General features: G+C 36.8%; 1 protein-coding gene across 3 annotated transcripts in view; it reads right to left on the bottom strand.

Moving 5' to 3' along the window:
* LOC135841105 (max dimerization protein 3-like) overlaps positions 1-24,590 on the bottom strand; it is an 835,585-nt gene that overhangs the window by 560,069 nt on the left and 250,926 nt on the right. The window lies entirely within an intron of this gene.

Raw genomic sequence — 24,590 nt, 5'->3', positions numbered from 1 at the left:
GTGAGAAATAAATGAAGTGAGGGAGAAACGATTTCACATGTCTTATTTTTTTTCTTCTGAATCCATCTTCACACTACTTTTTTTCTCTTATGAATCCATCTTCATACTCGAATGAAAATATTATTAAGGTAGATCTTACATGATCGATCCTATATGAAGATGAATTCATAAATCATTTATTAGATTTTGAGATGGATTTTTGTGAGAATATTGTATAGAATAAACAAATACAATACTCAATAGAATAATTTTCTCAATCATGTATGAAGACGAATTTTCAAATCATTATTAGATGTTCAAGATCAATTAATATTGATTTATAAGTTCATCTTCATACATGATCGAGAATATTATTCGATCTCGCAATGATTTTTTTCTCATCATGCAATATTGAGACAAAAATTCATCTCAAGATTAAATAATCATTCACAAATTTATCCAAGTACCGACTTATTCAAATTCAATCCTTCTATATTTATACTTTTTACCAAGCTTTATTATTATCACAATCATTTTGAAAATACCTACCTACTTAGATATAAAACTGAGTGAAATTGTAATAAATTGTCTCTATTCATTTCAATTCTCATGTTTGTCTATGTGATAGAGTTGCCGCACTTAGTGTAGAAGGTAAGGCCAGGAGATTGAATCCACTCTCTATCATCTTCATGTGAAACCATGTACAGAAAAAATTTGGTTTCACATAAAGATGATCAAGAAATGGATTTACTACATCAATAAATATAAGTAACTCTGAGACCCCATGAGACTTTTTTACAAAAAAAATTACCACCACCCTACTGACAAGAAATACGCGGTCAATTGTGTAAATCTGAGACCCCGTTTTTTGGTGCGCTTACGCCCATTTTTGAAAGACCCCTCTGGAGTGTGAGATGGCATAAACCCGGTGCGGATGGAGTAAAAAAACGCAGTCTACTTCTACAAAACTGGTTTCAGGTAGAACATTCTGACAGCAGATTTGAAAAAAGCTAGCAGATTTGAAAAAACGTGGGCGTAATAGCTGAAAAGTGAGACTAAAACGCGTATTTCTTGTCACTAGGGCATACCAAATTAAAATCAAGAAACTTAAGAGAGAAAAAGGGAAATTTCTCTCTTCAATGATAACTCAAAACAATTGATAGGAAATCATTAGAATACTAATGAATGATTCAATCTTGTTGAGTCAAAAGAAAAAATTTATAAAGTTGAAATCAATAAATAGGAGAACAAAAGGGGATTTTCAAGTTAAAATCAAGAAACAGGGAAAAAAGAAAATTTTACACTTCAAGAATAATAGTTAACTGGGTTGAAAATGAAAACAGAACAATACTATCACTCCTAGCGGACAATACAACAACTATATCAACAAAACGAAACTACCGCTCCTAGCGGACGATACGTTAACTGGGCCAGGTTGCCCATTTTCACCCTACTCATATTCAAACATTACCTATCCCTTTCCAAGGTGTCTAACAAAATTTTAAAATGATGAAGCAGGACGCTGGCAGGACTTTGGCAACTTCTGAGGGGTAGGAGGAGGAGGAGGTGGCGGCGGCGGCGTGACAAACATGAAAATTTCAACTGTTCTGATTTTACTTTTGTTATTGGTGGGGGGGGGGGGGAGTTCAAGAACCAATTATTAGCATGTTGATGGGACGGAGAAGGGTCAAAATTATTAAATTGGTATGCGATGCTATTCCAAAAGGAAACCACCCCCCCCCCCCCCAAGCTGACCAATTCGATGGTGAATTTTTGAATGTTCCAAAAAAAATGCTAATGTAGTAAATTCCTCATTTTTAAACAAAACTAACCGGTATTTTTGAATCAATCTGGAGCCTTCAGCAAGTTTTCAATTTTCTGCAAGAATTTCAAATTATGCTAAAAGAGCTAAAATTTGTTCACGTATGTAAATAATGAGCTACGAGTATCTAGACAGCAAACTCCTCTTCATCTTATATTAGATCTACTCGATGCTTTTTTCAAACACACACCCTCCCTTCAAAAACACACTCACCCAACTTCTATCATCACCATTCCTCATAGAACGGTACAAAGTTTATTCGTTGACGCATCGATACATCGTACACTATACATTTTTCTTAAACCAATAAGCACACCTGCTCTGCCCCCATACCCAACAAACCACCTTCGAACTCGGATTACAACATAAATTACCGCAATAAAGGTAAAACCCTTACTCTCCATTAATTTCGCAACGTTTGCTTTTGGAATTTCTCACTACGACGACGACGACGACTCGAATGAATTGGGATGGGGTGAGGGGGCTGCCGGCGGCTTCGGCACCTTGTTCTCTTATACCTATACTCTTGTATACTTCTAGAGTCGGTTCAACTTATAAATAATTTATACGATTCGAACACCGAGTCCACCCTTCTCCGTCTCGCCCGCGATTTTGTATTTTCGAAAACATAAACCAACAATAGTTGTTTAATTCGCTTACTCGGCGAGAAAGTATACACTACACGCAGCACACACAAAGTATCTATCGGTATAAGTATAGTTTTCCCATCGAGGAGTCGCTCGTCGCGAATTCGATGACGATGACGATGAAAAAGAAGAAGACGCGCGATCCATTGTGACCCCCCCTCGCCCCCTCCTCTGCAGAGCCTGCAACCATCGACGAAAGCCCAACTTCGACGGTTATTATTATTTGGAAGGCGTTTTGGCACGCGAATTCCCTTTGGCCCGGATCCAAAGAAACCCAATAATTCGTACACATTAGTTCAATAAGCGCCTCCGTGTGTACCATCCTTTCGAGTTAGCACGACGTTTCTTGCCTGCCTCATCCCCATCCCTTATACGCTCAGCCATTGCGCCGCACCAATGTCATTCTTGGTGGTTTATTCGAGCCTTGTTGCGATGATATTCTTGCTATATTGCTCTTCTGTGTATAGGAACGAGTAAGTATAAGGTAGATACCTATATACGAGCTCTGGAGTAGGTACGTAAAAAGCAGGGTAATGGGAACGACGACGAAGCTGATGAAATTACTCTCCTTCGTCGTGTATTTTTCCAATTTTTCCTCATAAATCTTATATCTCGCTAACCGTATACTAACTTAAAAACGTATTACTGACAACGATTACCTATACACCGCTATCGTAAAATGTCTTTCGCCTCTTTCTCTCTCGCAACACAGTGCACAATATACCAAAAACGTCTCTCACACACGAGACACATTCCATTTCAAAGAAAAACCGCCTCTTCGTTATTGTAACGGATTTATCTTCTTACTATAAATTGACCGAGCTATAGTGCGCGGTTTTGAGAAATAAAATGAAGGCCTTACACGCGTTAGACTTTAATATGTGCGTCAACAAATTTATTGTAGTATCGAAACTTTACCAGCTTGAATACGAGTAGATAGAGGTTCGTGCGAAAATACATATAGGAACAGCTCTCCGATGATTCTATTGCGACGACGACGACGACAAGAACAGGAGTTTTTCAAAAATATGTTGACAGTTTTATGGCGATTTGGGTTTCCAAAGTGTACAACAGATGCTTAAAGAAGCGAAAATGGGCTTAAGTAAATGGACAAGAGATTCGGAAATCTTACCTGCTTTAGCAGCGGTGGTATTTTTTCGTCCTGAATGACGCAAATCGTCACACACTCGTGTGAATTCGAGGTCGTGAAAAATACTTGGAAATTCCATACTTTGTGCTTTTAGTGTTAACTTGACGTAAAGCCTACTTACTTTGTATTTCGATTGATCGAAGTCGACTGATAGAGAGATAAGATGGGATGAGTCATTTGATAAAGCGAAGATGAAATTTTCAAAATCAAAGTGGTCGACAACCAATATGGATTAAGGATTCGAAAAGGGCTTACGTTTTTATACAAAAATCTCCTGAGACCTGATTTGAAAAGTTAAATTTCTAGAAATCATTTTTTCCCCTTCAAAAATACCCATTTTTATACTCGAATGCTAACATCGTATTATGAATTATTTTTAGTCAAAAATTTGCCTCTTAATTAAAAGTAATTAAGGTATGAATCCACCCCTTCTCTTATCACAGAAAAAAACACATCGAGAAATAAATTTATGAACAATACACAAAAAAAAAATATACTTAATTTGAATTTCGATCAAAAAATAATGAGCAAGTTTATTTATGAATAAGAAGAGCCCAGCCAGAAACATTTTGAACATACCAACCAAAAATAACTTTTAACCAGGGATCCTCGAAATAGGGCCATTTTTGAGAAAACGTGTTTTTTTCACTTTTGAGATGTGTCATATTCCCCCTCCCTCATCCTTAAAATGGTATCATTTTAGTTTCCTAATCGTTCTAGCAACTTGTGAAAATATACCATTTCAAGGTACAGACAATTGGGCATTATTTAGGACTTTGTGGCTTCTTTTCATTTTCGGATGAAATTTTTCACGGAGCTAATTTTTTGTCATAAATTGAACATTACTTCTTCAAATTCATAAATTACTCTGCACTTACTTTCAATCAAGTTCTGGAAATTAGCTATGAGAATCAACCACTTACCTGAAACAAAATAAAATAAAAAAACATTAGAAAAATTTTATAACATGAATATTTCGACAAAGAAAATATATGTACAAAGATGAATAAAACAAGCCAAATTATGGTCAGCTCAAGCATATGCCTTGATCATGATCTCATCTGATCCAATACAACGGGTAGAAAACTTATACAACTCTTCTCAAATTCATTCATACAATTAAAGCAACACGTGCCTCATCATCTTCAGGTCCGGGGGGGGGCAAAGGAAAAGGGGAACCGAAAAAGCACTTAAAAACATACCACCAGCAAAAATTCAAGATGCTAAGCCAAACTTGAATTTTCGAAAATTCACCAAAAATTGAAAAATGAATAATTTTAGCAAAGACCCTTTTCAATTCCTCCTAGTCCGATTCAAAAATTATTATGCTGGTTAGGATACTTCCTTTGTTAGGAAAAAAAATTACCTAATCAGGTATGGTCATGGATAAAATTGCATCTAGACAATTTCCTGATCTGATCTGATCTGATCAGATCAAACCGCTGTCTAAACAGCTCCTCTCAGATCCAACTAAAAAAGGTCAACACAGATTTAATTAGATCTCATCACTTTTCTTTTAGGCACCGAGGCCGAGAGGGAAAATCAAAATAGGACCCTACAGAAAATTGATCATATCTGACCAAACCTATGCAGACCTATTGGATGAGATGTGAGCTTACTTTTTTAGTCCTGTTTGATCAGATAAGATCTGATTCATATTCGTTGAATCCAGGGGAAAAGGCATAAAGCTCTAAAACAATAATTATGTCAAAATTGCCAATAATACCTACTAGTCATATAAATCATTTCAAAACATTCCACTCTCATCTTCAACACAAATATAACACATACAAAGCATTTGGATACAGAACAAAAAAGTTCATAGTTTCACTGCGACTTGATCCACTCAACATACCTCAGATTGAAAGCTTTTATAAACAGTATCAATTCATTGTTCCAACTAAAACTATTCCTGAACATACTACATTCACTCATAGATCACTTTTAACTGAAAAATTCCCCAAAAAATATGACACGCATCTTAATGTGAATGTGAGAATCCAACATCGCTCGGTATTATAGATTCATGTAAAGTACAATATGAAATAATCAAAACTGAAACACTCGGTGAAAATTTTGAATGCATGCAAGTACATGAAGATGAAGAAGAAATGTGTGAAAAGTTTTTCCTATTCCTAATTCATGCAGGGATTTATGATTTGTTATAACTTATCTGTTTTGCTTTGTTGAAATTTTACTACAGTGGAATCGCGATAACTTGAAGCTAAAGGGAGAAGATGTTGACTTTGAGTTATCCAAGTTTTTCGAGATAAAGATGTGATTTTTGCATAGAGTCTTATGGGGAGTTTGAAGAAACAGACCTTCACGTAGCCCGAGTTTTCAAGTAAACTGACTTTGAGTTATTACACTTCCACTCTATATTTTTGTTGAACTTTGTTATATTTCTGTGAATTTTGCTATACTTTTGTTGAGATTCTATCATTTTGCTGCAGGGTTGTTGCGATTCGAATCGCGTAAAGAATCGCTAATAGAACCACAGAGTCACGGTTCCAAACTGTGGCTCTTTTGCAGTTCTCACGTCAGGATGAGAATTGCAAAGCACAATTTTGCAGTTCTCTACATATTGCGGTTCCCAAATTTTCAAGATTTTGCCAAATAAATGTGAAATTCTTCAGTTGATTTCTTCAATTTCCCCCCTAATTAAGTAGTACAGGTGTAGACTGTAGAACTAAAGATGGTGAAGAGTAATGCAAAATTTTGTTTGTTGCTTTGCTCAATTATCGGTCTGTTTTCAAAATCTGAAAAAAAAAATGGGAACTGCAAATGAGAACCAGAAGAAGAACCGCAGTTCCTATGCATAGGGAACTGCAAACAAGAGATTCTACTATAAAAATCGTAGAATCACACTTTTTGAGAACTGCATATTATTCTTTAAGCCTGAGAATTTGCAACATCTCTGGTTTGTTGCTTTGTTCAATTATCAGTCTGTTTTCAAAATTTAAAAAAAAAATGGGAACCGTAAATGAGAACCGAGAGAAGAACCGCAGTTCCTATGCGGAAGGAACCGCAAACAAGCAATTCTATTATAAAAATTGTAGAATCGAGCTTTTGAGAACTGTGATTATTTTAGCCTGAGAATCACAACATCTCTGTTTTGTTGTTATATTTTCGGCTATATTATTGTTACAATTTTTTTGGTAATTTAATTTCTGTATTGTTGATGTTAAAGGCCAAGACATTTGATGTCGTTAAATACACTTTTGATGATGATGATGATGATAGGGCAATTTTTGGCATGAAAAAGACTTTTTTTCAGAAATTTTTGCAAAAAACCAAATAGTCTCTGCAATTTTTCTAAAGAGCAACAATTTTTGAAACATGAGAATTATTATAGATTTTTGTCAAAAACGCGTAAGATAGACAATTTTAGATAGCAAAAAGTAGAACATTTTGGCAATTATTGGCAAAAAATGTGCTTTTTTACAATTTTTGTCAAAAAACCAAGGTTTTTTGGCATTTTTCGGAATTTTCTGCAAAAAAAATGACAAACTTTTGTAAATTTTTCAAAAAGGAAGACTTTTGTTCAAAAGTAAGGAATAGAATTTTAGTCAAAAGTAAGACTTTTTGAGAACTATTGTCCAACAAAAACCTTTTTGAAAGTTTCGGGCAAAAAAAGCGAGACTTTTGAGTAATTTTTGTAGAAGAAGTGAGACTCTTATAATTATAAATTTTGCAAAAAAGCAAGAATTTTTGTCAAGAAACATTTGTACAATTCTAACAAAAAGCTGAATTTTTTTGAAATATTGACAAAAATTTTTTTTTTAATTTTGTCAAGAAAAGGGAAATTTTTTGATAATTTTTGGCAAAAAAAGCGTGGCTTTGAGTAATTTTTGTAATAAAAGTGAGATTTGTCAATTTTAGGTTAAAAGTAAAACTTTGTCAATTTTAGCAAAAAGCTGAACTTCTTTGCAATTTGTGGTATAGGTACTCCTATATTAGATAGGAACTCTTCCTATCTGAATAAAATCGTTGCTAGAGTGCGTTACTTGATGCAAGATTCGTGCTGGTTGTTGGAACTTTTGAATCTTGGTTCAAGTAACTTATGATTTTTCGTGGAAGATAGCTGACGATGCGATTTCACATTGATTTTTCCTTTTCATGTATTTGTTGATTTGGGCTGCGGATTGGACAAAATGGATTGGAATCTTGTAAGACACGCAATTATAGAGTTCTTCAAGAATTCTCCAATCACAGTCCGAGTGTGCACCCAATTGAGAAGATATGTGTAGCCAGTACTAAGCGACAACCTGATTCCCGATTTAGACCTTAGCATTAAAATGTAAATAAATACCTTTTTCTCTATATTTAGTTTGTAAGAGGTGGTTGGTGCCAATAAATTATAAATAGACACCCTCCACTTTATATATATGTTCATGTAAATGTTTGTAATTAGGGTTTCAGGTGTAATTTAGTTTGTCTAGATATGGCCTGATAAACTCAAAATACTTAACGTAAATATTTAAAATAACTGTAAATATTGTACCTTTTCATACATTTTTATACCTTTTTATTTTTTAATATCTTTCATTTTTATTAATCCCCAAAATAATGATACCCAAATACAGAAAAGTTATCCAAACATCCAGATGTCGCAGTTTGAAGACAGTCCTGGATCAAGATATCTAAAATTGTATATAGTAACTTTAATCTAGCATAGAAAATCATAGCAATCTTCATTGTGGGCGGTTGGTGAGAAGCAAGCAGCAAGTGGGCTGACCGCCCCACAAATATCCCAATGTACTCACGGTCTTTTAACTGGGGGCCCCAACTTGTTGGGATCACCCCTAGGCGAAATCACTCCCCCTTCAAACTTCCCCCAGAGATAGGTCGGGGGCACAGTCTGCTGTCAGACAGGTACGCGTGAATAACGACTCCTGGAGCTTGGCAGAGATCGAGCCTTAGGCAACCGCCTAGGGGTCTGGGTCAGGGTGGACGATCCGTCTCACTCTCCCCCCCATTCCCCTTCCCGTCCCTCGTCTTAATCTTGGGGTGAAGGTATAGCTATATTCTAGAATAATTAATAGTAGTTAATATTAGTAACCCTAAGATTAAGATTGTTTTTCTTTTTAATTAAAATAAACCCTCGGCGCCTAGTGCGACCGAGGAGTTTAACAAAAAAAAAAAAAAAAAAAATCATATGCATCTATTTCACGTTGCCAACCTATATTTTTAAGAAAAAACTTTCTTTGGGGTGCTCGATATTTCTGGGCACCCTGTACATACCTCAGCTCATAATTTTCCATTTCGTTAACTATCTTCTTCTTATACCTACTTTCTCATATACCTATTAACTCGAACCATACAAGTCCTTGCTAAAAATTAATTCTAATTTTCATATCCTTACATCACAAATTAAGTATAACAGTTGAAATATTTTTCAATTGGAAAATTAATTCTGACACCTAAATTGTAGGTGAGATAGTGATATCTTTTCTTCTTTTTTTTTTTTTGCAATTTCTCATGATTTTTCACCTTTTTTTTTAAAAATCAATTTCATCATTCGCCACATGATCGTCTACAAAATACTAAGTACAATGTATACTACGAGAATGTTGACTTTTATGACTCGTACGACTGCACCAGCAATCCGGTATTCCAACTATTTAAAATGCTACCTAAGAATATACCTACACATCGTATAGAGCACCCATAAGATTTGGTAATTTCAGTCATTTTCAAGAATTTGTGTCGTTTCACGCAATATACTTGCTGCTAAGGATGATCTCGCAATACACAGGTCTATACGTAAATATGCCTGTACGTAATACATCGTACGTACATTAAGCAGCATTTAAACGACTGCAGCACGCAAAATGGTATCGTTCCATTCGTGTCTTCGTACGTTTGTCTGTTTTTGATAGCGTAAAGGTTGTTTTTAAGGAGAGAAGGTTGAAAGCGAGACACGTGTTACGTGTACTTCTACGAAGCTAAGGTGAGGCAGTTAAATAAAAGTACATATAGGTACCTACATTATACGGGTAATACTTATTAAGCTATACGTAATACGACGTATATTCCAAGTAGGCTTTGCGGGTATAAAAGCAAATGAAAGGATTTTAAAGTTGTAGAAACACGTATTTGGTAGCAGGCTGTGTATCGTACACTTCACCTAGACTTTCTGTTGTACTCGCAGGTACCGGTTATAAAGAAACTTATACAGACTGCCGAACAGAAAACTGAGCAAGGGTTGGTTAAAGACGAAGAAGATGAGGGTACTAGAGGCATCATATGTGTTGCAAGATGCGTACATCTTGCAAATGAGTAGGTACGTTTTTAATTGAGGCAAGCACACAGATAATACATACGATAAAACTATGGTCTCGATTCATGTGTTGTTGGTGCGATTAGCAGCATTACAGGATCGTGCAAATGGTATCGTCATCAAGTTGAAAGTTTCGATTAAGCCATGTACGAGTACCTATATAGTATATAAGTAGCATATTAGGTAAATAAAAAATGGTGGAGGGGATGAGGAAAAATACCAAAAGTGTTGGGTAAATTTAAATCTTGGAAGATGAAAATTAGGACCAGAAACGCAGCGAAGGGTACGTTAAACGATAGAACTCGGGCTCGACTCGAATAATTTGCAGCATTATTCGAAAGCAGGCTCGTTTAAGCATTCGAACATTTTGTAGATATAGAACATGAGTGTACGAGGAAGACTTAAAGAGAGAGGATAAGTGTTACTGTGTTTGTTTTACTTTTTAGCGTTTTCGCCATTACTTACGCTTCGTTTAATAGGACAAACGTTGTGTTATTTTAGCTGATGGCAGCGGGTACGAATACGTATAAAAATGTTGTATACGTTAACGTTAGTCATGTATTACTCGCTTATATAGCTTTAAGGAGCGAAATCTGCGTGTCTGTCTGTATGCACAAGGATAAAAGTCAGTTGGCGAAATAGGCGAAGATGGAGGAAAAAAATAGGAACGAGAAAGCAAAGATGAAGAGAGCTACGTGGTGAGATTTCATCGGCGGATAGAGAGGGTACCATAAGTATTTGGCGAATGAAAATTAAAAGGAATTCGTTGTAAAACATTTTATGCTTTCGGATGTAATCACTCGAAAATATGTACTTGGCACACTATTGTACTGCTATAGATTTACTTTCACGCTTACCTAATTTAGGATAATTTTAGGTTGAAAGTTAAGTCACTATAGAGGAGAACTTTGTTAAGTTCTGTTTGGGAAGTTGCAAGCACATACAGCATATAGCCCAGCAGACGAAGCGGTGAAGAGAGGCGCACGCTATGGTAAGTTTTAAACGGTGGATTACAGTTGAACGAAGTTCTTGGTCGGAATTAAATTCAAAGATAAGCGATTTTATCTGTTTCATTCTTGTGTCTGTTCGTTTTAACTTTAATGCCGGTGCATTTTCTGTTTGCCTTGAGCTTTTCACTTTTAGCGTGTTTGACTCGTCTTGTCTGTTCTTTTGCACGAGTTGAATTCACGCTGGCGCTGGCGCTGGCCGCGCGAACGCACGTAGAAGCTTTTACCATGTACGAGTACCTTTTTCTTCTTCTTGATTTTTTGCCTTGCCTTTCTCTTGTTGGAAAATAATTTCCAAACCGTTGTTGAAAATTGGCTTACGATGTACTCGCAGATTCCCTTAGCAAAAGTTTTTGTTCGTCTATGAGCGAGCATGTGAGGCGAGGAAAGAAGAACGTACGTTTTTTTTTTCACCTTCGGTGGTATTAGTTTGTGGAATTTAGTTTGTAACACCACAAATAGTATACTGGTACCTATAGGATGAATATTTCAATATTTCCAGCGTACGTGAGTGAAATACATTTCGACTTGTAGGATAACTGGCTAAGGGGAGGTGAGGTTCCTGGATTATAATTTATTGACTTTTCCGTGTTCAATGGTATAAAAGCTCGCTCGTGGCGAGAAGTTTTATCCGAATAGGTACGAAGATGTCTTGTCTGCAGCGTTGAAAGGTGCAACAGCTTTCAAGCTCGAATGGTGATGTTTAAAAAAGAGGAAAAGGAATAAACGGAAGGAATTGTTCGAAATGCTGAACTTGTGTGGAAGAGTACGAGTGTTTTAAAGTTCTAAATCATGCAGTAAGCGTGCTTGTGCGGCCATTGACCCGGATTATGATTTTAAATACCGTCAAATTATGATTTTTGAGCGTAAAAGCGGGTTTATATTCGTATCTTCAGTGGTTGTTGCTTCCAAAATGTGTTTTTCAGGTGGGATACTTTATTTCAAGCTTTTTAAAAAATCAATTGACTTGAAATTTGGTGAAAAGCTTGTTAGTCGGGGCCGTCGGGGGTCCCGCATGAGGATCAATCGCACCCCCTGCCGATTCTCCGGGACAACTTTTATCTTAAAGGAAGAGTCTTAAGGAACATTTCTAGCCCTTGTCCTCAAAAAAAAAGTGGTCCTACTTACAAAATGGCAGCCATTTTGATTGGCAGGTCAGCCGAAATCGCAGATTTTGCGTTCCAACATAGTACTAGCATGAAATTTTTCAAACCGTACAAAGATAGATCAAAAGAGCAGGCAAAAATTCATCACCTGTCAAAATTTCAAGTGCTAAAGTGCCTTTTTGGATTCTTGGTGAATTTTCAAAAATCAAATTTTGGCCAAAATGTGAGAAAAAATCAAAATTTCACCAAACTGACCTAGAAAGCTGAAATTTGGGATATACCCTATTTTCGACCTGCCAAATCGATTGGAAACTGTTTCGAACCGTTTCGAGCAGTTCTGGAGCCTCCAGCAGATTTTTGAAACTCAAAATTTTCACAAAATTTCATCAAATGGAGTTGGAAAGCCAAAATTAATTCTTCAAACTAATTTCAAGTCGATTTGGAGCCTCCAGCAGTTTTTAGAAAATTACTGGAGCCTCCAGTAGATTTTTGAAACTCGAAATTGCCACAAAATTTCATCAAATGGAGTTGGAAAACCAAAATTAATTTTTCAAACTAATTTCAAGTCGATTTGGAGCCTCCAGCGATTTTTTGAAAATTACTGGAGCCTCCAGTAGATTTTTGAAACTTGAAATTTCCCCAAAAATTCATCAAATGGGGTTAGCAAGCCGAAATTTACTCTGCAAACTAATTCTAATACAATAATATATGAAGTACACTGCATGGTGGTTTCAAGTGGTTTTAAAACTTCTAGCTACTTCTTGGAAATTTCTATTCTCCTGAAAACGCCATGAAACCTTTCAAAAAGTCACTGGAAGCTCAAAAATTACTTGAATCAACCTGAAGTCGTCTTCAGAGGGTGTTAAAATGAAGTGTATATTTCATTTCAGTTTTTCATCTCTATTTTGATGAAATTTTGGGAAATTTCAAATTTCAAAAATTTACTGGAGGCTCCAGTAATTTTCAAAAACTTGCTAGAGGCTCCAAAACGACTTGAAATTCACCTACAGTCGACTTCATAGCTTTTTGAAATTATTTTGCAGAATTAATTTCGGCTTTCCAACTCTATTTGATGAAATTTTGTGGAAATTTCGAGTTTCAAAAATCTGCTGGAGGCTCCAGAACTGCTCAAAACGGTTTGAAACAGTTTCCAATCGATTTGGCAGGTCGAAAATAGGGTATATCCCAAAATTTCAGCTTTCTAGGTCAGTTTGGTGAAATTTTGATTTTTTCTCACATTTTGGCCAAAATTTGATTTTTGAAAATTCACCAAAAATCGAAAAAGGAACTTTAGCTCTTGAAATTTTGACAGGTGATGAATATTTGCCTGCTCTTTCGATCTACCTTTGTACGGTTCAAAAACTTGCATGCTAGTCCTACGTTAGAACGCAAAATCTGCGATTTCGGCTGACCTGTCAATCAACATGGCCGCCATTTTGTAATTAGGGCCACTTTTTTTTGAGGACAAGGGCTAGAAATGTTCCTTAGGATTTCCCCTTTAAGAAAAAAGTTGTCCCGGAGGATCGGCAGGGGGGTGCAAGTGATCCTCATGCGGACCTCCTGACTGAGTGGCACTGGAGATGCATTGACATAATTTTTTTTTAAATGTTTTCATCTCAACAACAATCTTGAAATCTACATTGAAAAAGATGAAATCCTCATAAACGAAAATAGTCTAGCAAGAGGTAAAAAATAATTTTCAAAGGTACCTACCGATTTTTAAAGAAGTCATGCATATTGGATGTATACGGTTTGGAAATGGCTGAAACCAATTTTGGAAAAATGAAATACATCGGTCAAATACATGGGTCTCACTAATAAACACCAATTCTTTGAATTTCACAAATTTTAGTACATTTTTTTTTTTGGAAAGTGGGATTCACGAAAAGTTGTTGGAAGTTTCAGAACGACTTTTAAGCCATCTCCAATCGATTCAGCAACTTGAAAATACTTAGGATAAAAAATAAAAAATGAAAAAGAAACCAAAAAAGTGACAAAACGTGAGCAAAACAGCTGTAATGTATTAGAAAAGACTCGACAAAAGAAAGATAACATCACGAAATGAAATGTGTTGATTATTAATTTCAAAAATCAGAACTATAATCATTTTGCAACGTTTTCATTTCTGAACCAAATTTGATTTTCAAAAAAATCACCAAAAATCGAAAAATTCACGCTGGCATCGAAAATGTTGACAGCATGTTGTCAAGTTCAAAAGTTTCTCTGCCTGTTGGAATACCTCCTTTGTTGTAATTTCTTTTTTTTTTAATGTTTTTTTTTAGAGAAATTAATAAACAAATTTTTCCAAAAATAAAAATAGTTCTTTCAATAACAAAAAAAAAGAAAAAATGAAAAAAGTGACCAAAGAAGTGAAAAAACGCGAGCAAAACATTTTGTAATGTAGAAGAAAATCAAAAAAAAAGAAAAGAATAACATGACAAAATTAAACGTTTTGATTTTCAATATTGAAAAGTTGAACTATATTTTGAGAAGTATTGATAAAAAGGCGAGACTTTTGACAATTTTATAGCAAAAGAAATAGCTTTTTGGCAATTCGCACAAAAAAAACCTAACATTTGGACAATTTTTGAGAATTTTTTGGCAGTATAGAAAACATGATTTTGTCAATTTCAGCAAAACGCAGACTTCTTGGAAATTATTGACAAACAAAGTGATATCATGATAACTTATAGCAAAATAGCGAGGCTTTTGAGTAAAAAAAAAAAAGAGAATCTTGAATTTTCTTGGAACACTCTGCTGTGCCTGTGCATCGTCGTCTGAAAATTCCAGTTTTGATTTTGAGGTCATTCGGTATTCCAAATCTGAATTACAGCTTTCGAAAACATCTTGTATCTGAACATTTAGGCACAAAACAGGACCAAAAATCTTTGTAAAAAATACTTTTAAGCTATAAAATGCAGAGATGTCTTTTAAAACGACTTCCACAAAAAATAACCTCACTTGCCTATATCGAAAATAAGCACACTACACAAGTCCTGAAAATCAACGAATACACACACACGCCAATTTATACACGATTCGATACACGTGCGCGTATAGTTCATCAAAATAAACACATCACACGTATCTTTGGCTAATCCGCGTAGTTTTAAATTTAAAACAACAAACGTAATAAAAATCTCTCACAAAAAAAAAAAAGGAAGAAAGAATGAAACAGAAAACGAACGAATAAAAAAAAAGATAAGATAGGACAAAGAAAGAAAACGCCTCGAGACGATAACGAAAAATGATGCCTAGATAATAAATTAAAAACGTAAATACGACGGCAATAAAAAAGATGCCAAATGCCAATTAATTCTCCATATAAGACATCGTAAAAATTTAAAAATAGAACGAAAACTTCTTTAAAATCAATAAAACACGCGTACCGAATAATTTCAGCTCGTATTGACGGCGTGAATTATTTTCTATTCGTATCTTAAACTAACGTGTAGGTACATACCAGATACAAATGCCAAACTGGATAGAGGTATAGTATACGTAGCCTTAGAACAAAAACGTCTTTCGACAAGTCGATTTTTTCCTCCCTCGAGTGGAAAATGAAAAACAAAAAAACAAATAAGCTTTCGCCTTTTACTCGTAAGTTCATCGTCACGTCGTCGATCAAAAATATACAACACCCACGACATTAAAAATACGAGTATCAAAAGATGAGGAAGAAACCCGCGAGTACGCGTATAAAATGCGCCTTAATTTATAAGGCGAACCCTGTTAGTAGCGTAGAATTTCAGATAAATTTACATTGCGAAAGATTAAAAGAACACTAACTACATTAAACGTATTACACGAAATATATAAATCTTGCACACCTTTTTACAGCAATCTTTTTGCTGCCTTCGTCGTCGTCGTCGTCGTCGCCGTCATCGTCACACAGCACATAGTGCAGCGTGAACCCCCCCTCCCTCCACTCCTGCCCACGCTGCTCCGAACTGTTAGCCTTTGGGGCACGTAACGCCGGAACCATTTGCGGTCTGTAAAGTCTAAAGCTTTCTGTACGCTTTGACGACGTAAAGCAAAGGTGAACAATACTAGCAAACCCGGTATAAATAATGTTTTGCCATGTTATTTAATATTTATAGTATTATACTCATTTATGTTCTACACGTCGCTCGTTTCTCTCGGTTTTTCTACCCTCGTCCTCGTCGCCTTCCTACTCGACTCTTTTTCTTCGCCATCGTCGTCGACTCGTCGTCGTGTTTCGAAGTGGGAAATACTTCGTTTTTCACGTAATTTTCCACTCGCGTCGCGTCGCGACGACGACGACGACGATGTGGCAAAATCGCGGATGCGAATCCCTCAACAGCGTCGAGAAAGTGCAATTATTATAGTATAGGCTTCGTCTGCGTGTCTGTTTCTTTCTTCTTTGCAAATTACGCGAATACGTACCGTAGTCAGCTTGCTAATTCTTTCGACGACGACGCCGACGCTTCAACATGTCGCTGAATTAGACATCCGAGCTCGAGAGGCGAAAAAAAAAATACACCAGGAAGGAAGAAATGAAAAGTAACCTACTCGTTTTCATCACGCTGTGCCGTGCTGTGCAAATGAAACAAAATGCTATCAGCAGCCTCTCTCTCTCTTCGATGCTATAAAATCATTACGACGAAATGTGCCACGTTTGCTAAATTCAAATCAGAAGCACACAGCTTACCATACACCAGCCATGCTGATACTTCTCCCTCTGAACCCTGCCACACGTCTCGGTTTACTGTACCATAAGGCATATAAGTATAGCCTTTTTCAACCACGTGATACAGGGTGCTTAGAAAATATGTGTTGTCATTTTCCAACTTTTGAGTATGTTTTAATGTGACAATGAACGGTTCAATTTTTGCAAAAAAAAACATCCTTCAATTGATTGCAACCATTTTGGCGGGGGAGAGGGGTGGGTCGATTTTAGGATGTAGGTATAGCATCACCTATGCAGCCTAAATAAGCAAAAGTTATGTCAAATGATCTAGCATCGATAGAGCAGTTCAGAATACTGCTAGTCCCGATGTTGGAGCACTTCCATTTCCCTCCTCGCCACAGAACAACCTGATTAGCCAATCACTCAAAGTCACCTTGTGCGCGAAGCCTATTGAAGTCATTGACCCGTCTGTCTGGCCTCTCAAGGACGCCTGTGTGCCTGTCTGTCAGGTATATTAAGGTCATTGACAATGACTCGTCTGTCTGCCTTCTCAAGGGCGATCGCCTTTCTGTCTCACATCCAAAGTTCATTGGTTCCTTTTTCTCTGGCTTAAGGTCACTGACCTACATGCCCAGCTTCTCTCAGCTGTCTGTTCATATGTCTGGACTCAAAAAGGTCATTGAGCCATCCGTCTGACTTTCCAAGGTGGTCTGTCTGCTTTTTCAAGGTCGTCTGTCTTATTGTCTTACCTCCAAAGGTCAATGGCCCATTTTCCTGTCTGTCTGGCCTCCTAAAGTCATTGGTTCGTTTTTCTCTGGCTTTTTAAGGTCATTGACCTAAATGTCTAGCTTCTTTCAGCCGTCTGTTCATATGTCTGGACTGCATAAGGTCATTGACCCATTTATCTGACTTTCCAATATGCTCTGTCTGCCTTTACAAGGTCGTCTGTCTTCTTGTCTCACCTCCAAAGATCATTGGCCGGTTTGCCTGTCTGCCTGGCTTCCCAAGATCATTGGTTCGTTTTTATCTGACTTCCTATAAGGTCACTGACCTACATGTCTAGCTTCTCTCAGCCGTCTGGTCATATGTCTGGACTCTGTAAGGTCATTGACCCATTTATCTGACTTTCCAATATGCTCTGTCTGCCTTTTCAAGGTCGTCTGTCTTCTTGTCTTGCCTCCAAAGGTCATTGACCGGGTTACCTGTCTGTCTGGCTTCCCAAGATCATTGGTTCGTTTTTATCTGGCTTCCTATAAGGTCACTGACCTACATGTCTAGCTTCTCTAAGCCGTCTGTTCATATGTCTGGACTCTGTAAGGTCATTGACTCATTTATCTGATTTTCCAATGTGGTCTGTCTACCTTATCAAGATAGTCTGTCTTCATGTCTCACCTCCAAAGATCATTGGCCGGTTTGCCTGTCTGTCTGACCTCCCAAGATCATTGGTTCGTTTTTATCTGGCTTCCTATAAGGTCACTGACCTATATGTCTAGCTTCTCTCAGCCGTCTGTTCATATGTCTGGACTCTGTAAGGTCATTGACCCATTCATCTGACTTTCCAATATGGTCTGTCTGCCTTTTCAAGGTCGTATGTCTTCTTGTCTCACCTCCAAAGGTCATTGACCGGGTTGCCTGTCTGTCTGGCCTCCCAAGATCATTGGTTCGTTTTTATCTGGCTTCCTATAAGGTCACTGACCTACATGTCTAGCTACTCTCAGCCGTCTGTTCATATGACTGGACTCTGTAAGGTCATTGACTAATTTATCCAACTTTCCAATATGGTCTGTCTGCTTTTTCAAGGTCGTCTGTCTTCTCGTCTCACCTCCAAAGGTCATTGACCGGTTTGCCTGTCTGTCTGGCTTCCCAAGATCATTGGTTCGTTTTTCTCTGGCTTCTTATAAGGTCACTGACCTAAACGTCTAGCTTCTCTCAGCCGTCTGTTCATATGTCTGGACTCTATAAGGTCAATGACCCATTTATCTGACTTTCCAATATGGTCTGTCTGCCTTTTCAAGGTCGTCTGTCTTCTTGTCTCACCTCCAAAGGTAATTGGCTGGTTTGCCTGTCTGCCTGCCCCCCTCCCACCAAGAATATTGGTTCGTTTTTCTCTGGCTTCTTATGTCACTGACTTGAACGTCTAGCTTCTCTCAGCCGTCTGTTCATATGTCTGGAATCTATAAGGTCATTGACCCATTCATCTGACTTTCCAATATGGTCCGTCTGCCTTTTCAAGGTCGTCTGTCTTCTTGTCTCACCTCCAAAGGTCATTGACCGGGTTGCCTGTCTGTCTGGCCTCCCAAGATCATCGGTTCGGTTTTATCTGGCTTCCTATAAGGTCACTGACCTACATGTCTAGCTTCTCACCTCCGTATGTTCATATGTCTGGACTTTAAAAAGGTCATTGACCTTTCTGTCTGGCTTTCCAAGGTCGTCTGTCTTCCTGTTTCAACTCTAAAGGCGATTGACCTGCTTGTATACATGTCTGCCCATCTAGTCCCCTAAGGTCACTAGTTCGTCTGTCTGGCTTCTCAAGGTCACTGACCTACATGCCTAGCCTCTCATAGTGGTATGTTTGTCTGTCGCTGACGTTTTAAGGTCATTGACCCTGTCTGGTCGCTTGATATCTAAAGGTCATTGAACCCACTGTGTGGTTTTTGCAAGCTCGTCTGTCTGTCTGCCTGTCTGACTTCTTAAAGTTATTGACCCGCGTGTGTGGGCTCCCAATGTCACTGACCTATCTGTCTAGCTTCCCAAGGTCATCTGTATGGCCGTCTCCAAACATTTTCCAACTGATCTGGAGCCTCCAGAAAAATTGGATTTTCTTCAGTAATTTCAAATCGCTCCAGCTAATGTTCTAATCGACTCTGGTAGCTGAAAATTCAATCCTTTCATAAGTTTCACCTCTTGAATCGAGTAGAACAGGTGAATTTCAAATTTGCATTTGAGTTGAGAAGTGTATTTTTCTACAATTTTCAAATTAAAAAAAAAAAAAGATTCCAAAATTGTCAATTTTTGCAACTTGCTCAAAATTTTGTGTACGTAGGAGCAGGGATGGTGGTCGGAACCTGATTCTGATCCCTGACCCCGAAAAATCCCGATTAGTTTCAATAATCGAGAGTGTAAAACGGTCAGGAAAATAATGAAAGTCATGAATTTTTGGTAGGTGGTCATGATAGTCACGAAAAGTCCTGGATTTCAAACCATCTACGTACTTATCACGACCAAATAAACTTATTAAAAATCATGAAAACAAACAACATTTCATTGGGTTAAATCCAAGCTGAACTTTATATTCACGTCTGATTACTTTACACAACGTTGGTTATTTTATCGAATAATGATAAGAATTAAACGCTTACGCCACCGAACGGAAAATATACACAATAAGCTTTTCCGCAGGTATATTAGATAATAAAACACGAGGCAATGTTCGAGAAAAGGAAAAAACGACAGGCAGAGAGAAAATTGCCAACGCGAAGGAGTAAAAACAGAGTGAAAAACTTTTACCTCTCTCGAGTTTCATAAACAACGAGTAAACTGGCCGTTAAAATGAAATGCTCCTTTTGAAAGTTGCATTAAACACGACGCGAATATACAACACTGTGTACAATAAGTATACAAGCGGAGTGGAAAGCGACCCGACCGTTGCACAGGGGGTGGCACAAGAGGTCGAAAAGGCAACCCAAGAAGGAGAGCGAGCTAGCTGGAATTTAGTAGAAAGCACTGATTTATATAATGCACACAATGGAAATGGATCGCGCGTTAGTATGTATATTTTAAGTTAATTCCAACCACTGGGTAGTAAAAAGGTTTCTTTTTCGTGCTTTATTTGGCGTATAAGAAAATATTTATTGTCATTTAATGGGCATTAATGTCGGGTAATAAAATGCTCAAGTTGTGTATTTAACCACCGTACAAGCGTTATGTTTTTAATGCTTTATAATTCTCACTGCAATAACGTTATTTCACTAAAATTAGTGGCGGTTAATTACTTTATTACGATACGAATATCCTTTTTTCGCGTTTTTTCCCCCGCCTGCTGTTGGTTTCCCGCCAGCCCGTACAGTCCGCTCCTAGCTGCTGATCCTTCTGCTCTGTGATAGCAGACCCGCAGCCCCCCGAAATAAATTAGGTAAATTTTGCGTGTAACACGGATTTTAGCTTGTTGTGTTTTTTTTTCGAGCTTATTTTGATTTCTCTAAAAATGATACGATCTATTTTAAATGTGGCATAGCGTTTGGGTTGGCTGGTGGAAATTTTATAGCATTTTTCTCCCTTGCTTTTTGTTCTAAGTGAAACAGTGCAGCTGGAGCTGCTCTCGATTCAATGACAATCAATTTCAGCCTTCAGGTCATTTTAGAACCTCCAGCGAATTTTCATTTTTTTTTCAGGAATTTAAAAATAATTACTCTAAGAAGTTGAAATAATGATCATGAACACTAACTTTAATTAGCACTTATTAGGAATTTTCTTGATCATCTGAGGTGCTTAAACGAAATGGTAGATTTGTGAGTTCAAAAGTGAATTTTTTGTAGGTATATGTGAATACCTGATTCTGAGGAGGGAGTTATTACTACCGGAGGTAAATGTTTCGGACCGAATAAAGCTGAATAAAAACATCATGCAAAAATACATCATCGTCCAAAATTTCAATAGCCAAGTACATTTTTTGATTTTAGGGAAATTTTTCAGAAATCAATAATTTGAGTTCTGAAAAATAAAAAATTAAAATGTCACAAAATTATCCTAGAAAGCTGGAATTTTTACGTGTACCACATTATGACCTCTTGTATCGATGAATTTGGCTTCGAGCCATTTTGAGCAATCCTTAGGCAGGAATGGCGGTTCAGAACGATTTTGTTCAGGGTCATTGGTGAAGGATCAAGATCAAGGGTCGGGGTTCGAGTTCAGGGTTTAAACGTTCAGGTTCAATTCCGTTTCAGGATCTAACAACAATCGTGATCATAAAGGATCGGATCGGTATCAGGCTTAATTTTTTTCTCTGCCTCTTTGTGATAATTTTTGGCATTAATGCTCGTTATAGAAATCGAGGCACACAGAATTGATACAGAATTACGCAGAAAAGTTTCTTTGCCTTCAAGGGTCGCGAAATTCTGAAACAATCAGTCTAAAAAATACCAAATTTTACCCTTCAAAGTGTTCACTTAGGTATGTACCTGCTTCTAAAATTATTGCGAAGAAGCCTTATTTTTTTGTGCCAATAATTTCCAAAAAGACGTCTTGCTTTTTGCTAAAACGTCAAAGTTTTCGCTTTTTAGCAAAAAAGTCTTTGCTTCTTAAACAAATATTTCCATAAATAACCAAAAATTCTCGCTGTTCTATCAAAAAATTGCAAAATTTGGTAGTTTTAAATGACTTAGATGCATTTTAAAATGATTTATTTTTATGTTATTTCAATAAAATTTCGCAAACGAATTGATCAACTCTTCAATTTATGAATCAATTCGTTCACGAACAAGTCGATCACTTATACGAATCAATTCGTTTGCGAATGATTCCACAAAAATTATTCGATTCGTTTGCGAATGATTCACCGAAAATTATTCAATTCGTTCGCGAACGAGTCACTTATACGAATTGATTCGTTCGTGAACGAGTCACTTATTCGAATCGATTCGATCGCGAATGATTCACTGAAAAATTCAATTCGTTCGCGAATGGTTCGTCAAAAATCATTCAATTCGTTCGCGAATGATTCACCAAAAATAATTCAATTCGTTCGCGAATGATTTACCAAAAATTATCAAATTCGTTCACGAATGATTCATCGAAAATTAAGTACAGGAATCGATTCGTTCGCGAACGAGTCACTTATACGAATCTATTTGTTCGCGAATGGTTCATAAAAAGTTCAATTCATTCGGAATGATTCACCAAAAATTATTCGATTCGTTCGTGAGAGCATTAACTCATTTGAGGGAGAGGGAATCAATTCATGAACGAATTGACCAATTTTTCTTTATGAATCAATTCGTTCGCAAATGATCCGCCAACAATTATTCAATTCGTTCGTAAATAATTCACCAGAAATTATTCAATTCGTTGGTGAATGATTCACCAAACATTGGGTAGATGAATTGATTCGTTCGCGAACGAACAACTTATACAAATTGATTCGTTCGCGAATGATTCACCAAAAATGACTAAATTTGTTTGTGAATGATTCACCAAAAATTATTCAATTCGTTCGTGAATGATTCATCGAAAATTGAGTAGAGGAATCGGTTCGTTCGCGAACGAGCAACTCATACGAATTTATTCGTTCGCGAATGATTCACAAGAAATCATCCACTTCGTTTGCGAATGATTCATCAAAAATTGATCAATTCGTTTGTGAATGATTCATCGAAAATTAAGTAGAGGAATCAACTCGATCGCGAACGAGTCACGTATACGAATCAATTCGTTCGCGAATGATTCACTGAAAAATTCAATTCGTTCGCGAATGATCCACCAAAAATTATTCAATTCGTTCGCGAATGATTCACCAAAAATTATTCAATTTGTTCGCGAATGATTCACCAAAAATTATTCAATTTGTTCGTGAATGATTCAACAAAAATTAGGTAGATGAATCGATTCGTTCGCGAACGAGTCACTTAAACGAATCTATTCATTCGCGAATGATTCGCCAAAAATTATTCAAATCGTTCGCGAATGATTCACCAAAAATGATTCAATTCGTTCGTGAATGATTCATCAAAAATTGAGTAGAGGAGTCGATTCGTTCGTGAGCGAGCAACTTATACGAATTGATTCGTTCGCGAATGATATTAACCAAAAACTATCCAATTCGTTCGCGAATGATTCGCCAAAAATTATTCAAATTGTTCGCAAATGATTCACCAAAAATTAATCAATTCGTTCGTGAATGATTTATCGAAAATCAAGTAGAGGAATCGATTCGTTCGCGAACGAGTCACGTATACAAATAAATTCGTTCGCGAATGATTCGCCAAAAATCATTCAATTTATTCGCGAATGATTCACCAAAAATTCTTCAACTCGTTCGCGAATGATTCACCTAGAAATCAATCAATTTGTTCAATCGCCAATCGGTTGTTAATGATTCGATTCAACCCGATTCACTTCGTTTGGAAACAGATCAATTCCTATCCAATAGTTTCACAAAAACCGAATCAATTGTAAATTAATTGATCCGTTTGCGAATGATTCGCTAAGAAATCAATCAATTTATTCAATCACCAATCGTTCGTAAATGATTCGATTCGACTGTAAACATATCAATTGCTGTACAAATGTTTCAAAAAAAAGTGAATCAATTCGTTTGTAAAAGATTTTTATTAGATGAAAAGTCGGTCTTTTAGCGTGTCGAGTGTTTTTCCTCATGTATTACTTTAATTCGTATTGGATTTTTCTTTTAAAAGAAATGTTTTTGTTTCTGATGTTTGAATTTGAATTTTAAAAAATTCATAAAAATAAAAGAAAGAGAACTAGTAAATTAAACCAAACAGCCAAGTAACGTACTAATTTCGCTGCATCGACACTATTTCAAACTCTAACCGTCGTCAACATAGGCATAGGGAAAAAATGCTAAAACCCATCTTCCACTTTGGTAACTCTAAAAAGACACCTTTTCGAAACACGCTGTACTTGGTAAATATTTAAAAAAGGTCCGAAAAAGAAACTAAAAAAGCATTTTACGAGCCGAGTCGACCTCCGTCGAGTGTGTAATCAACGAAAATTTTCATAATGTTAAAGATCGCCTTTACCTCGGATCCGTTCGCCCGTTGCTTTCCTCTTCCTTTTTTTTTGTGTGTAAGCTCTCTATTCTCGCTTTGAAAGACCCTACCCGAAACTGTGATTCACACTTTACAGCACATAAGAGCACGAGCACCTTTCGGTATAAATATTTCTCTCCATTATCTTTTTTTTTCTTCGATATAAAGCTTCATAAGCCTAT

The sequence above is a fragment of the Planococcus citri genome, chromosome 3 (genome assembly GCF_950023065.1).
Source record: "Planococcus citri chromosome 3, ihPlaCitr1.1, whole genome shotgun sequence".
In the NCBI taxonomy this organism is placed as follows: Eukaryota; Metazoa; Arthropoda; class Insecta; order Hemiptera; family Pseudococcidae; genus Planococcus; species Planococcus citri.
Note: the sequence above shows the minus strand (reverse complement) of the source record. Positions and strands in the feature narration are given on the sequence as shown.